Raw genomic sequence first — 16512 nt, forward strand, 5'->3', positions numbered from 1 at the left:
GATTTACAATTCACATGGGCAGATGACAAAACATACAACATACTGTAACATAATACTTGAACCATATACCTAAATTAATCAAAATTAAGTCAAAATGTTTTATTTTATCTAAAAAAGTAAGTCTAAACTGAGTTTAAATATGGTTATGGTCCAGGTGGAAATTAATAATGGAAATAGAATGGTAAGTTTCAATATTGGAAAAACACAAGTCCGAATTAGCTGTTTTTTTTCTTAAAATACTGGAGGTTGTGTGAATGACGGTATCAAGCCCCGATTTAAATAAAGTATGACAAAAATGAGAGAGCTGTTGCTAAAAAACAACAAAAAAAAAAACGTGCCATTGAGAAAATAAATGTGCCAATATAGCTCATTGGGCCATATTACATAATTTCAAACATGGTTTGAGAACATTATATACAAAAATCTGAAAAGCTCTCTCTGTCATTTTGTATATATCTTTTAACACAGTCCCTAACTCAAGTTTGTCATTTCCTAGGTGCCAAGGTTCAATTAGCACAATTAGAATTGTATTTATAGACAAAAAATAAGCAAATAGTCAGATTAATAAATGGTCTATCCTGACATTTCTGGTGAGAGCTATATGCAGTCAATCCCTGTGCTCTCGCGAGAACTCTGGATTTCCAGGGTATTTAATTGTATTGGTTGTAATCAAGGGGGTAAGCTTCGCTTCAGAGCTCGAATCTCCTATGGCGCCATTTTGATGCTACAAAGCAATCACCCCCCGTTAGCATTCCATTGACTGCCATTCATTTTGGCGTCACTTTGACAGCGAATAACTTTACATTTAAAGATTTTATTTGTCCGTTTATTTCTAAAGAAACACGACAATGTATAAAAGGCTCCATTACCTTGTACCTCACGTTATGGCTCCGTAGCAGACGTTTTTGTAAAAATAGGCTAACGATTGTGTCATAACTACGCGACTTACTGTCGCATAGTAGAGGAATTACCGTATAGTACAGGAGAAGCTCGCAGGAAGTTTAGACTTACATTAGCTGTTTAAGTTTAATTACTAATGTTAACTAGCATTTTAGTTAGCAATAATTAGCCTGTGTCCATGTTATCTCCTTACATATACCTACACTCTCCGTCTCTGCAAGATTGGGAATGATTGAGATTTCTCTTGGCACAGCTACCAGAAGACTTCCAACTTTCAGACACGTTGCTCACGTCACATTTACGTCGTCTCTCTCAGTTGGAGGCTGCGCAGTAACGCTCAGCGCTCACCGGAAAAGTGCTTCTAAAGGCCTTCACTGGTCTCCGTCCAGAGCAACAGGATCTGTTGGTCCATTCTTATATACAGTCTATGGTTGTAATAAACTTTCAGCCCAATCACCTGTCATTGTAAAGGTAGAGGGGCGTGTTGTAGAGGTTACACCGCAGGTTGACGTCCCCGGCTAGCGAAAATGATATTACGTGAATATGTCCATAACCTCGAGTAACGCAGTTACCACCAGGTGGAGGACAAATTGCAATCTGCAGAAGGTAAATTAATGTTAAAGTTACCAATTAAACTTTTTTTTTGAAAACGTTGTGATGCTAATCACAAATAGCGCGTTGGCATGCTGGCGACTTTAGCATGGCTCTAAATATAGTAACTGTTAGCAGCCTATGTTACAATATGTTGTGAGTGTGTATTCACGTTAGTGTTGTTAGCTAAGCTAAAACTAAAACGAACTGAGAGGGTAACGTTATGTGAGCTTTCGTTTAATTAAAGTGACTGAGAATATGGATATTTGTCATTAGACAGAGAGGACCATGGAACTCTCCTTGCTTGGACCGACCAGTGTGATGTCTCCTGCTACAGCTTCATTCCGACCTGTTGCAGCAAGTCAGAGCACCGTTTTCGACGCTCGATGGTGTTTTTTGCCTTCCAGGCAGCTAACCCTAACCTTAACCCTAAACATAACCATTGCCGCGCTGCCTGGGAGGAGACGTTGGGGGCAAAAAACACCAAAGACCGTTTTCGACTGTTGCAGCGTCCAACCTGAAATCCACTGACAGCCTATTCCTTACCATTGCTTCTGGTGACATTCCATGGATTTGTGAGTACTAACTTACATTACATGTGTGAAGGGGTTAAATTGGGATTTGTTATGTGGGGGGGCTCTCTCTAGGGTATGCCCCCCGGGAATTTCTTTTGAAAAATAAACCATTAAATGGCACTTTCTGGAGTTTTGTGCAAAGAAATGGAGAAATCGAGTCTTACATGATATGTGCAAAACTGCAAGGTTAAGAGCCTATACTTTGCATTGTTGTAGTATCAACAGGTATTGGGGCATTTAGCATTTACATTACTGTTAATAAGTCATCACTTGATTACACATTGTATTACCTTGTTATGATATAAGTGATCCATACAATGTGCCAAACATAATGTGCCACATGAAGAGACAGTGCAGCATATGACAGTAGCAACAGCTGAGAAGATTTGGGTCTGTGGTGGCCAGATCTCACACACGTACACACGCACACACGCACACGCACACACGTACACACACACACACACACACACACACACACACACACACACACACACACACACACACACACACACACACCTCAGAGCCCTGCCCTGAGGAGATGCGACGGCGAGGACTGGTTCAACGGCTTATAGGTGTTATATACTGAACGCATCCAAGCTGGCGCGCGCCATCGTGACGTCAAAATGATGTCATATCCTGCCGGCGCGTCCGATTTATAGCGCGCGCCAAGCTGTCGCGCACGGCTCTTTTTTTTTCAGCGGCGCGCGACAAAGCGGAAACGGGAGGCCGGGTTAAGATGAGTTATTTTATGGCGAATGAAAGGCTTGATCCGACGAAGTAGGTCATCCAATCAAATCGAAGCATTGACGGCAATGCTGCAGCCAGTTCTGCAGTAGTTTACCTTTTTCTTCTTCTTCTAGTCCGTAGAAAGAGCAACGTCGGTAGTCTTTGCTCATTAGCGCCACCGCTGTTCAGGAGAAGACTGCAACTAGTGTCGCGACCACCAGCGCAGGTATAAATGGTCATGGCGATCTCATGACGTCACATTTGGATGCGCCACGCGGGCTGCGGTTACTGTAAAACAGCCTTTAGCGGCCGTTGGAGCTTCCGAGCACCGGGCTTCCACCGCTGCGAAAGGGGTTTTTAGCTTTAGGAGAAGGAATTTTATCTGTTAATCCTACCGAGGTAGACACTAAAGGCGTTATGTAGTTGACCCGCAGTGGTGAATTGTCTGCAGTGCTGCGCGGGTTGTTGCCGTGTTCCGATTGTTCTCATCTCAGCTCCGCCGAGACAACATAGACATGCCATTTCAAAAATCTTTCATTTATTGTCAGAAATATCATGTTTTCAAAAGCATCACTTTCATCAAATTGTATGTGACATATTTCCAGTAGGCAACTGACTGCAAGCAGGCACATCCGGACACAAACGAGCAGGCTTATGTGCCGGGGCTGAGCCCCGGAGAGCCCCGGCCCAATTTAACCACTGCGTGTGTGTTTTAGTTTGGTGGCTTAACGTTACACTAGCAAAGAACCGGGGCATTTGTTTTATGCCACCATGCATCGCAGGTTTTTTTTCATATGATTTCTAAATGCACTTATGATCATTAGGGCTTTGACTTTTTCCCAAAAATCATATTCGAAGTTCGTTTGTTTATGAATATTAATATTCGAATATTTATTAATAATATTTTGACCATTAAATGCCTTCAGTAAGGCTTATATTGGTATCAAACTTCGTATATGTTCTGTCCACCAGAGGGCAGTGTATCAGTCAGTAGGCGTGCAATGATGTTGTTAGAAGAAAAACACACTGCCACCACTGTTTTTTTTTTTTTTTAAATTAAAAGTCAGACCCTGGATTAAACACAAACAATATGTTTTCAACAGGAAGGTCGGATATTTCACCGTAGCCTACGTAAGTGGTCTGATGTTCATACTTTTACGCTGGTGTGTGCCTCGAGCCGCGTGTGTGTGTGTGTGTGTGTGTGTGTGTGTGTGTGTGTGTGTGTGTGGAGTGTGTGTTAGAGTGAGAGAGTGACGGTGATTACCGGTAGCTTCAGAGCGAGTAGCGACTCTATAGTCATAGTGAGAGAAACAAAGTGTCTCCTCTGTTCTTTCTGACCACGGTGGGAAATCTGGAGCAGGAAAAGTTAACCCTCTCCTTGATTTTACGTTGTTTATGGAGAAAGAGAACCAGGAAATGAGTCGGGGGGGAAATGCGCTACCAAGCCACGGCCGAGCGCCGTGCGTCGCCGTGACGTGTTTACATTTTGAAATGCGTGAAAAAGCCTCGGAATCTGAATTGAAAACAAGGTTTACAAGCAAACACATTAACAAAAAAATAATGCCCGTAACAGGTTCGAAATTCGAATATTAAGGGCTGCCTAATATTCGTTCGAATATCAATATTTTTTATAATATTCGAATTATATTCGAATATCGAAGTTCGGCGTCAAAGCCCTAATGATCATCAATACTTGATGGACATGGGAGATTCTGCTGCCACTGGCAAGAGTGAGTTCATTATAGCAGTTTGATTTGACTGAGTTATGACTCTAAGAAGAAGTGGTGTGACTTTATGGTAAATTGTGACAATTAGGTGACAGGAGGAAAACAAATCTGTATACCGCTACAAAAATGTGGATGCGTTTTTTATCAGAGCCCATGATCTGCTCATATCCAAATGATGTGTTGTAGTTGTTGACATCCCTACACACTGAAATGTATTTCCTAGCTTGCCCTCACCTTAAGTAAAAGTATAGTCTGTGTTAGTGCTGGCTGGTATACCGGATGAACTGGTACACTGGTTGTAATTGTCTGTATGATAGGAATTTTTCATATCCTGCCATACCAGTGCATAGCTGAAACAGTTGCTGTAACTCTTCAATAAACACAGGGCGAAACACCTTGGCAAAATCGGTGTTGGCGCTCGAGCCCTATGTAAGTAAGTAAGTCAAGTTAATTTGTATAGCGCTTATCACAGACAGAGTCACAGTGCTTCACAGGCAAAATAAATACATACATTAAAACAGATCAATAGTAATAAAAAGCACAATAAATCGTAGTAAAACACAAAAGCTTAAATACAAAATAATACAGTCAGCAATGTGGCTAAATGAACGCTTTTTAAAGATCTGAACAGATGCAGTCACTCTTAAAACGTGGCAAAGCGTTCCACAGTCTAGAAGCGATTGTTTCAAAAGCACTGTCAACAAAAGGTGTGTGTATGTGTGTAAGGATGTGTGAACTGTTAAAAGATGCAATCGGCTCGCCGATACATCGCAGTTATCACAATTTGGCATGGTGTGTGTGTATGTGTGTGTGTGTGTGTGTGTGTGTGTGTTTACGTGGTCGCAGCTATCGTGAATTTTCGCTTGTTCTTTGTTTTATCTCTGCAAATCAGTGGACCAACAACATGCAGCGGTTGTTTCTGTCTCACACATGGTATTATATCATCTCTCGTGTCACTTCTCGCCTGTGTTTTAATGACAAAACGTACTTTGGAGACCAAACATACTCATCGGGAATTCCTCCTGGTGAAAGATCTTGCAGTGTGTGACCCCCTGTCGCCAGTCAGTTGTGTAGCACGAACAGTACAGCGATCTGATGACTTTGAAAGTCGTATAGTGTGAACTTAGCCTTCGGGTCCAGTACAACTTGCAAGGGTTTTTTTCATGACCAGCAAAGGCAGCTGAAGAAGCTACTTTTTGTGAGCCTTGCTAATAAGACTACTTGTACTGTGAAGCTTGTATGCACTTGATAACACTTCCAGTTTTTCTGCAGTGGAGAACGGTACTTCAAAATAATGCTGTGCCAGAAATGTGCTACACAAGGCAGTTAGGACCAACTGACAGGAGCCCTGATTGATATGGGTTGGATTGCAGTATGTTGAATGGATATAGGGACCTGTGTGGAGAGTAATTAGAGTGAATGCTCTTCCTGTTTGAGCCTTACAATATAAGGCCATTCCATAGATCAGGAGATCTACTTAATCCGCTCTTCGGTTCCCCCTGGTGCAAAACAATGAGCGTGGAGATTTTCCAGTCCTGGCAACAGATAAACATCCAGGGAAGCAGAGAAAGAGCAGAGCTGACTGGAGAGCCGGGCTGTTGCCGTGGAGCAGTGTTGAAGATAATGTGGTATGACATGCCGTTTTGATCTGGACTGCTTTAACACAAGACGCTTTAAGCCATACACAGGGAAAATGCAAGTCTGTGCTAATTGAGAGAGAGAGAGAGAGAGAGAGAGAGAGAGAGAGAGAGAGAGAGAGACCAGCAAACATCTACACCTTCTGACCTGCATTACCGCCAAGCTGCTGGCGTTCTCCCTGGTCAACACTGGCCTGCCCTCATTGTGTTGTTGCTCCAATCTGACATGTTTGGTCGCAGTTCAGCTTTGATATGACAACACTCATTTAGTCATCCTGATCCACTCTCCTGTATGTTTCATTTTGTTCCCTCAGTCCTCAGACTCCTCGCTTTCATTTTGATCTGAGTGGGAAAAGAAGGAAAGTCCCAATGGGGACGTTTCTGAGTCATCTAAGTTGTCTGAAGAATTGCTGTACATGGCTAGCAAGCTAATTGGACTCTTACCAAACCAGAGCCTTCATCCATTCCATGGTGTGTTTCAGATTAACCACTGACAAGGTATGACAATGAGGCCTTTAAAATATCATAGCTAGCTATGAGCACAATGCTTAGCCCACATTATCAGAAACACAGCAATGTGAAATTACCCCTGATAAATATAATGAACAAGATTCCCTACTTTGCAGAGCTACATCTAATCCTGCTCACTGTCTCGGCTGGGTGCGAAGGTCACAGCTCAATTTGCCCCAGTCAAGACATCTATGCTCTTTGTGTGCAACAATAAAGGGTGAAAAATAGAAAGGACAGCTTTTCTAAAAATGTCAGACGGTTGGGCTCCCGCTGAAATTTCTCCCCTCTCTCTCTGTGTCTATCTTGATCGATGAAGTTACCTTTGACAATGCTGCATGTTGTCACCATGACATTTGGTCACCCTTCTTTTTTCCCTCACCTGGCTCTCTGCTGAATAGGAAAATAACAATGAGATTTAATACAGGATCAATAGCTACACTCCAATGATACATTCACTCGCATAAAGAATACTGATGGATGAAAACAAATACCTGCATGGGGAATTTGTATTCTGGACAATGTGTCTGTAATCGCCGTGCCGATGATGTTTCATTACGGTTTTTCGGCCTGTGTGTTTTTCTCTCTATCCGTACAATCAAATAAAGGATATACACAGGATTTAATCAAGGCTATGGCAGTAACATCAACCAAACCTCTTGTGTATTTATGAAGAGTGCTGTGTGTGTGCTTGCATCTATGTGATGTGATCTCATGCCCATGAATATCATGCCATTGTTTGCATTTCATTCACCAGATATAGGCTTAGTGCAATATGTATAATAAATACTGAAAATGAATTGATCTTTACCACATGTCCTTGTGTGTATATTGAGTTATGTTCCTGGGGTGTACATTCATAGTGTTTGAACTGCATGCAAGGATTTGTGACTGGAATATACGCGTGTGGTTAATCTGTATTTTTGCATTGAGCCCATATACATGAATTGTTTACTGCACATGTTGAGTGCACTGTAATAGTATGTTTATACTATGCATATGAGTCTGAATGCATAACGGTGTATATTGCCACATTTCCACTGCATGGTACAGCACAACTCTACTCGACTCGCTTTAAACCATTCCTTTTTGGTTTTCTGTTAGCAAAAGTTGTGGATGGACAATGCAGTGGAAATGAGGCATATGGATATGTGTGTGTGTGTGTGTGTGTGTGTGTGTGTGTGTGTGTGTGTCAGTTCTTGCTGAATGAATTAACATCTATTAATTGGATGTGTGTGTGCCTGACTCGGTGCATAACTTCCTGCATTTCTGTGAGTGCCAATCTAAAACACACTGGGTATCCTCCAGCCGGCTGTTGTTTGATAGTCAGCTCGGTGCATTGTCGTGTTTGGTGTTTGGGCTTTGGGCCCTGTGTCTGGGCCCCTGCGTGACTGACGCCTTGAACGCCCACTGTTTAAACATCTCTTCACGTGTTTCCCTTTTGATCAGCGTCTGCCATTTTTACTGATTTTCCAAATCACTGATGCTTGTCAAAGAATTAATTACCTGGATCGTTGCTCCGCTGACTCCGGCACCAGCTGCGGGGTTCACTAGAGAGACCTCGGCATTCTCCCAGCATTCCCGGCTAATCACCCACAATCCATTTCAAAGTCAACCTGATTGGCCCACTACCCAGAGAATAATGTGGAATTAGACTGCATCCTGACAGTAACAGTTTCATATTTGCATACAGTATACGGCAGATTAGCTTGCAGGAGGCCGCCAGTGGGAGGTGAATCTCGGCATCAGCGCCCGTGCTAATGGCAGTTGCCTCCTACAGTTTATTAGATAAGTAATGGTGTAACGCACAGTGCTAAGCGCACATCCTCACTGTTATTAGCTGATGTGTAGCACAATGTGTTCATTAACCGTGAGAGCTGAACATTCCAACATGCACACCTTTTCAGAAGGTATGAAAGAGGGAATGATTTACCTGAAGTGATCACAGAACATCAATGCCCGATGCTGTATATGCATTTTTACAGCGTACACCACTTAAATGCTTGCACTTGTAGAATGCAGACTTGTGGATCCCACATATTAAACCCAACCTGTTCAGTGCCTTCACGGCGTATCTGGCCATTCAGTTTGTTGTGAGGATGCATAGACGAAGAGGCTATAAATACACCCAGTCTGCTCGTTGGTTTGTCTGTCGGCCTGTCTGTCTGCCGGCCTGCTGGTGTGTCTGCGGGGTTGCAGCAGCATGACGTCAGCCAGGCTCGGAGAACTCACTGACCTCTGTCACAGTGAGAGGAGTGCAGTGTGCTCCAGACAGCCATATAACAGTGTAGACGATGCAGGCAGTGCATAAACACTGAGACCTGAGTGCAAAGGGAGATGCGTTACAACATGTTGCAGTACAGCCAGGGATGGACTATCAGAGGGAAGTGCAGACAGGCTGGCTGGTGGAGAGCAGGGTTCTCAAAGAGCCATGCTGACAGGTTATACAAAAATGGAAATCAGTAAGTGAAGAGGAATAATATTCAGAGACGGAGACATAAGGAAATTAACTCGGAGTGTGTCTGTTTTATACACACACAGCACACACACATAGCCACATTCAATCACAGGCACACTGCTTAATACAAACTTCCTGTATGAAGTAAAGAGAGGACACTTAATAAAGCAGGTTTTAATTGTGTTGTTTTGGTGACTCTAAACAGGACTCGCTGTTACAATTAGACCAGTGAGCTCTGGAGACCAGCCACAGCCATTGTGTGTCAGTGTCAGTTGTGTGTGTGTGTGTGCGCTCACGTGTGTATATGTCTGTGTGCGATCATTGTAGACATTACCTAGTTTCCATTCCTAGCCTGAAGTATGAAATGGCAGTCTTTCATTCTGACAAGTTGTCATTCAGGTAGTTCCACCCCCCCCCCCCCCCCAAAAGGCTGTCAGACTTTGCTTTCATAATACCTCAGAGGTTTCTGTCAAGTTTTGTGGTTGACAGCAGATCGAGCTTGCATGTGAATAGGAAGTTAGGTTGTTACATTTGTGTTTATGAATAAACATTATCCACCTCTAAAGGACTCTCAGAACAACACAAAGTACATGTGTTCACTCTTAATAAAGGACACTGTTCATATCTTCTGTGGCTTTATAATTTAACACGAGATGAGGAAGTAATTTTAACTTGCGGCAATGTATGACCTTATACTGGTTTTGAAGAGGGTTTTGACACAATTTTCAGCAAATAAGTTCTGTCAGGCTTTCGAGCCATCTTCTTTTAGCTTTTCATAATTTTAGCTTGCACATTTTATTCAATGTCTCGTTCCATTATTCAATCTCTCATTCCATAGCAGGCTCATGAATTCAGCAGGTGTCCTTAGGCTTATTTTGCACTCCAATCCTATTTCACAGAGACACTGTGTTAAAAGCAAGTGCATTTTCTGGCTCACAAATACCCTATTTTTATTTACAGTATCCCAAATAAGGAATGCGTTTTGCCATATTTACCTGTGGTTGCCTCAGCACTCTGAATTCATTATCTGTAAATTTGGGCAACAGAGAGCATTTTCTCATCCAAATAAACTCACAGATGGAAGACATCCATAGAGCCTTAGGGCCAAAAGATAGGCCCAGAGTATGACGTTTATTTGGATGCTGCAAGGGTTTGACCTCCAGTTTTGGAAGGCCATTTTAATCTGCTGTCCTAATATTTGGTCATAGAGATCATGGCTGTGTCAAATGTTGCACTTAATTTGTACTTTTAACTATTGTGTATTGTATCATTTTTGCTTTCAGTTGGCTGCCGAGATAAATAGATCGATGGTCTTAATTTTGTGCCATATTAGTCTGTATTCTACAAATGACCCATTTTGTTGTAAAAATAATCTTACAGTACAGCTCTTTATATAGGAGTCATTTTTGGTGTGGTATACACTGTATGATCCAAAAAAAGAGTGCCTTTGAGGAGCCAAATCTATTTTGTTATGTTTTTTTTTTTGTCAATACCATCCTCTATCTATGAAGTGGTTTTATTAGACTAAATGTTTTGTTCCATCCATCACTTTATTGTTCAATTTGGATATCTAATTATTGACCTTTATCATTTATTTTGTTTTAGCATTTCAGAGCATCGTCTACCATGGCATGAAAGCAATCAGGTGAAAACACATTGCTTCTGCCCTGGGCATTGCTGTTCACAAACCTCATCTCAAGTCAGAGATATGGTATAACACATTTTGGATCCATGAAAAAGCACCTTGCACTGAAGTGAGAAATTGGCTATGAGTCATTATGCACAAACACCAAATGCCTTGGCATTTTCTGCCCCTGCCAAACAATCATTTTCCTCTCCTCTGTCTATTTGCAATTAATGATTGAATTTCAGTCCACCAAAAATCCCATTTCTGCTCTGTGTATGTATCCCCAATACACACAGCTGCTACCAGTACACACGGCAGCATGCACAGCAAAGCTTATCTCCAGCTTTTAGATGGAGGCCTATGGAAACAGTCTTGATTATTTCCCTGCTTCTCCAAAGCACTGCTGTGTGCTTTGGGATTAGAGGCTTTCTGTGGCGGCTGCACATGCACACTCACTGGCTGCAGGCGAGAGAAAGAGAGAGAGAGGAGAGAGCAAGAGAGAGAGTTCTTCTGCTCAATAAACCCCCCTCTTCCTCCCTCTTCTCCCTCTCTACTCACTCAGTACTCAGCCTACCCACCCCTTCCTCCTCCTCCCTAGTTCCCTCCCCATGCCCGACACACTAGCCAGTCCTAGGAGTATTACATCACCCTGATGTAATGTCTAACCAATCACAACACAGCAGCGCTAAACCTTCCAGGATTATGGAAGTCCGTAGCTCAGACTGGGTAATGAGAGAGCGAGAGAGACAGACAGAGAGACTATCACCATCACTCATACATATTTTCAAGAATACTCTCTAGATCAAATGTGCCCCTGTTCCCTCTTATTCTTGAGGAACAGAAATAAAAATACACACTGTCAAGGTGCCTTCTAGACTTGTACTTGAGAGTTGGAGAAGCTTAAATGTGCACCACCAATGCTCTTAAAAAGTCAGCCAGATAATGACTTACAGGACAGTGCATGGTTTTCAGGATGATTTTCCGCTGTATCTCATTAGGCACGTTTGTTAAAAACTCTGTTAATTTAATACAGGGTAATGTATTCAGACTGACACACTGTAACGGACTAACTGGATAAACATACAGTAATTCATTGGTAGTGTTAATTATAATGATGACCATGATGTTGATACAGTAGTAGTGGTGACATCAATGCTGACAGTTGGTTGGGCCTTTGTGTGTAAGAAGCAGAATGGATTCCCAGGGTTGCTTGTGAGGTTTTAGATTAATTTATGATGCATGGCTTTGTTGCATTTTATTTATTTTGTCATATTATGGCTTGCTCATCACTCAATCTTTCCACACAGGGGTGTTGGATACGTAGTAGTTAGATACTCCCTTGGAAGTTTAATTACCTTAGATATGATTATTATTTCAGTGTTAACAGGAGGAGGGAGGGAGGGAGAACCTGTATAAGGCAGAGGCATGGGGGGGAGGGGACTGAAGTAAGTGACTTTCAATTTGAATAAATAATTATATATTGTCATTCTGTTAATGTCTTTTCATTTATGACAGGCTGTCTTAAGTTGCGTTAAATTGTCTTTTCTGTTTTGTTTTTTTAAGTTTGCAATTGGGCCACCAAAAATGTACTTTGGCCACCAAATTTAGGGGCTTGGTGGCCCCAGTGCTTAAAAATATTAGCGTCTATCCTTGTAGTCAGTAGACTTTTGACACAGGACATCACTGTTCATTTCCCATGTTAATGTTGGTGTTGTTTAATTTGGAGGCCTCACTGTGATTTTGGAATATAAGTTGTAATCATATACATTAACTTTGCATGCTGCAATGTTGAGATATAGTGTTTACATACGCATGTTTACTATAGTCCCTTGTTTTTCTCTGCATCCAGTTCATAAAAGCGTTTTGACAGATTTTCTGTTTATTCGTTTTTAAAGAATATTTCACATCACTTGCACAATATGCCCCAACAGTGAGGAGTAATATGAGTAGAATTAGCCAATTATCTTGTCCTAATAATGTGTGTGTGTGTGTGTCTACTTCTGGATGTCAGGGTTAGAAGGCGTCTTTAGTGTCCTCTGAGCCATGTCTGCCTATTAACTCTGTTCTTTGTTGTCCTCTGTCTCTACGGAAGATGAAGAGTGTCTATCATGGTGATTGGCACTGCATAGTATCACTTTTTTCCTCAACACTTACACACACTAGACACCTACACGCCCTCCCCCTCCAACCGTCACCTCCATTTCACCACTCAGACACACATACACACTCACCCCTACATACACCCTGCAGGCACAGACGGCATCAGTCAGTGTAGCAGCAACAGCATCAGCAGCTTGCCGTTTGCTGTGGCGTGTATGACTGCCACACCAGTACACAGTGTGCCATACTGCTGCTCTGGGCGCCGGAGGGGGAAACTCTCACGTCTGTGTGGTGAATATATGTAGCTGCAATTGGAACACTACAGGGAAATTACTGCATTGTGTAGGACAGCACGGGAATGCTCAGTTCTGCCAGGAAAGTCTCGATCTGGGAGTGATGAAGCACTGATGGGATAGCAGTAGGCAGCATGCTGCAGAGAAATGCTCACTTCCAGAATCAATGTTCCATACCACCCATGCTTATGTGCACTTAGGTTGTTTCACAGTGCAGTGGTAAAATTGCAACTGTTTCAGTGTTTCCACTATTTCTGGTATACTGTATGTAAGTGGAAGGTTCATTCCAAAGTCGTCAAGGTAAAACGGTTTTGATCGGTATCGAGAGGCCTGACACTTTCCAATTTTTGAACCCATTCCAAAGTCAAAAGCATACATAGCAGTTTTGCCCTGGCTGACATCAGGTTTCATATTTAGCATTGTGTGTGTGTGTGTGTGTGTGTGTGTGTGTGTGTGTAAGCACAACTGAGGTAATTCTAACACCCTCATACTCAAAGCCCTGTGTGCATTTGTGTGTTAGAGAGAGAGCTGGTAGCGTCAGTGGTGTCAGGTTTGCTTTTGCTTCAGGTCTTAGTGGGGGCGGACATTGAGAAAACTGCAGCTAGTTTACCTGACACACTCCTAATTCCCCCCACCTCCTGGGAGCATCCACTCCCCGGCTTTTTTGTTTTGCTTTCTCATTTGAACCTCTGCCAAATGGGACGAGGCCAGAGGAGGCTGCCACATTCTTGCCTGAACGCCTGCTTCTCTGCTACTGCTGCTACAGCTGGAGCCAGTACCTCGTGCTCTCTCATTCACTAACTTGTTCTTGCTTTCATTCTCATTCTCTCTGTCTTTTCACTTTCAGATCAAACAACCTACCCCCCACTCCCACTCCCTCCCCTTTGTCTCATTCCCTCCTCTCATAAGCACACTATCACATTCGCTGTGCAATATATGCAACTTTGGATTGCAAAACGGGTAGAAAAATGAGACATTCTGTAGCGCAGGCGTCTCATTAGAAATAAATATTCAAGTCATTCCGAGCACAGCTTTCATATTTCACATACAGAGACGGGGAGGAGAGAGGAAGAGAGCGAGAGAGAGACAGACAGACAGAGAGAGGAAAGATTAATGTAAATCTCAAAATAAGGAAGGCATTAATATTTCATTAGTGCCTCTTTTTTTCTCTGAGTGACAGAGGAGAGGAGATAGTGGCTGATTTAATGATTTTAGAGTCTCTTTTTTTCTCTCTCTCTCTCTCTCTCTCTCTCTCTCTCTCTCTCTCTCTCTCTCCAGTGTCGCCTCCCCCAGTTTCCCAGTCAGCAGATGGGCTTAGCCTAATTTTTTTTTATGAATTCCTCACAGACCCAGCTGCACATAATTACAGTCAATTCTGCCTTATCTCTCAAATTAAAAAGATTAGATTATTTGTGAAAGAAATGTATGCAGCTCCTCTCAACTGATAGTGGGCACTAGACTACATAGCCAGGTTATATGGTTTATACCCCCCTCAAACCCTTCACACGCACGCACGCACACACACACACACACACACACACACACACACACACACACACACACACACACACCACCACAGTGTGCAGATATCAACTTCATTTCAATACAGATACTATGTAAGTGTTATAGATATTTGTCTGTATCAAAGAATATAGAGTCCGCTATGAATCAGCACTGAAAAAGCCTAACTTTGAACCTTTTGTGGGACTGATGCCATATCAGTATTGTAGATTGCCTCTTGCTTTGCTCAGATAAGATACAGCAAGGTATTCTGATACACTATTCAGCACAGCTGTGGTACTTTTGTACTGCATAGTGCATATTTCTTCTAGCTTGTATTAACATTTTGTGCAAAATTAAGGAAAGCACAAGACGTAAACATACACTATCTTATATATTTGACCATTTCATTTAATGTTTCGGTACAAATAAAACATTGATTTCAAGTTTAGGTAAAGGTATGAATGAGCTAAAATAGGCTGGGATGTGAAACAATATGTCAATTTGTCTGTCTATTGATCTTCTACAGTAATGTTGTTTGATTAGTCTGCTCCAGCAGAAATGGTCATTGCTGGGAATGCAATAAAATCCAGATTTCCCTCGAGCCCCCCAAGGGATTAGTTTACTCCCTATCACCCCCAGCATTACCAATTGATTGGCTGATTGAGAGCACATTTATTCCAGGTCATGTACTGTATTCAGCCTACAAGCAGTGGAAATGTTTCTCAAATCTGCATAGATTCAACTGACACTACTGGTATTGGCTGTTTCTTTCAAATACATATTTGATTCATTATTGATGTTACTGAGTTGCACATCTCAATCTATGTTGTGTCTTTGAAGGACAAATCCTCCCTTAAAGGTGCAGTAAGTGATGCTACGCAAAGATTGTTGATATTTGAACTCAACTGCCAAACAAATACAACCCTCCCTTCAGAAACCCTGCCCCCCCGATTCACGGACAGATAATTCTGCTGCCTCCCCCATCCCCACCCCACCATCAACTGTCGCCTCTGTTACCGAGTATTGTTTTGTGGCTCTTGCACTCCTTTCTGTTTGTTTTCCATTTACACAGCCAGGGCTGTGTATTAACACCAGATTTTTTTTCAGCGCACACAAAAATTGAGAGCTAGGTGACCGTGAGGTGATAATTGCTGAATTTGACAAAAAGTGTATTGGATTAACATCACTTGCTATACCTTTTTTTAAACACTGTGGTCTGATATGCTTTACATATCTGATGGAGTCATTTGTAAGTTAAAATAGGGGTGCTTGACGTCCTATAGAAAGGTGTTCCGCACAGTCACAGTGTAGCTTAATAGGAATGATCCTCTAACTTTTGGTGTCACCCCTGCATGTTACGTTCTTGCTATACTTACTATTTTGCACCAATGTTCAACAATAATTTAGGGAGAATTACAGCATAGATTTCTCCACCAACAGTAGTGTCAGTATTCCACAAAGCAATGAAGGAGGCCTTGGCAAAACAACAAAATAGGGTAGTAGGGCAAAAAAGTTCCTCACTCTACCTCTGCTGTAGATCTGACTGCATTGGCCAACCTACTATCCATGTATGTGCACAGTCCAGGTGGAATAATTTCAGTTTACCTTACAAGTAGTCTTGCCTTGCCAGACCTTCCTCCACAGCGCTGCGGGGGAGGGTCTGGTTAGTCCACACAGCATTCCGGAATGGGAGAAAAACGTGCTCTGGTTTATTGGCATTTCTTTAAACCAATCACAATTGTCATGGGCAACACTAAGCGCCCAACAGAGCCAAGGTGCCGCTGCAAAATAGTCTCGGAAAGACACTTGTTTTGGTGGAACATACGGACGTTCAAAAGTTGTTTTAGTCGTTCAACAGAAACTCAGAT

At 42.3% G+C, this 16512-nt stretch overlaps 1 long non-coding RNA gene across 1 annotated transcript in view; it reads left to right on the forward strand.

The window, feature by feature from the left end:
* Positions 1-1980: 1980 nt before the first annotated feature.
* LOC116035908 overlaps positions 1981-16512 on the forward strand; it is a 49773-nt gene continuing 35241 nt past the window's right edge. The window contains exon 1 of the long non-coding RNA XR_004101485.1: positions 1981-2066. This is a non-coding gene — a long non-coding RNA (uncharacterized LOC116035908). The remainder of the gene's footprint in view (positions 2067-16512) is intronic.

This window comes from Sander lucioperca, chromosome 18 (assembly GCF_008315115.2).
Source record: "Sander lucioperca isolate FBNREF2018 chromosome 18, SLUC_FBN_1.2, whole genome shotgun sequence".
Classification (NCBI taxonomy): Eukaryota; Metazoa; Chordata; class Actinopteri; order Perciformes; family Percidae; genus Sander; species Sander lucioperca.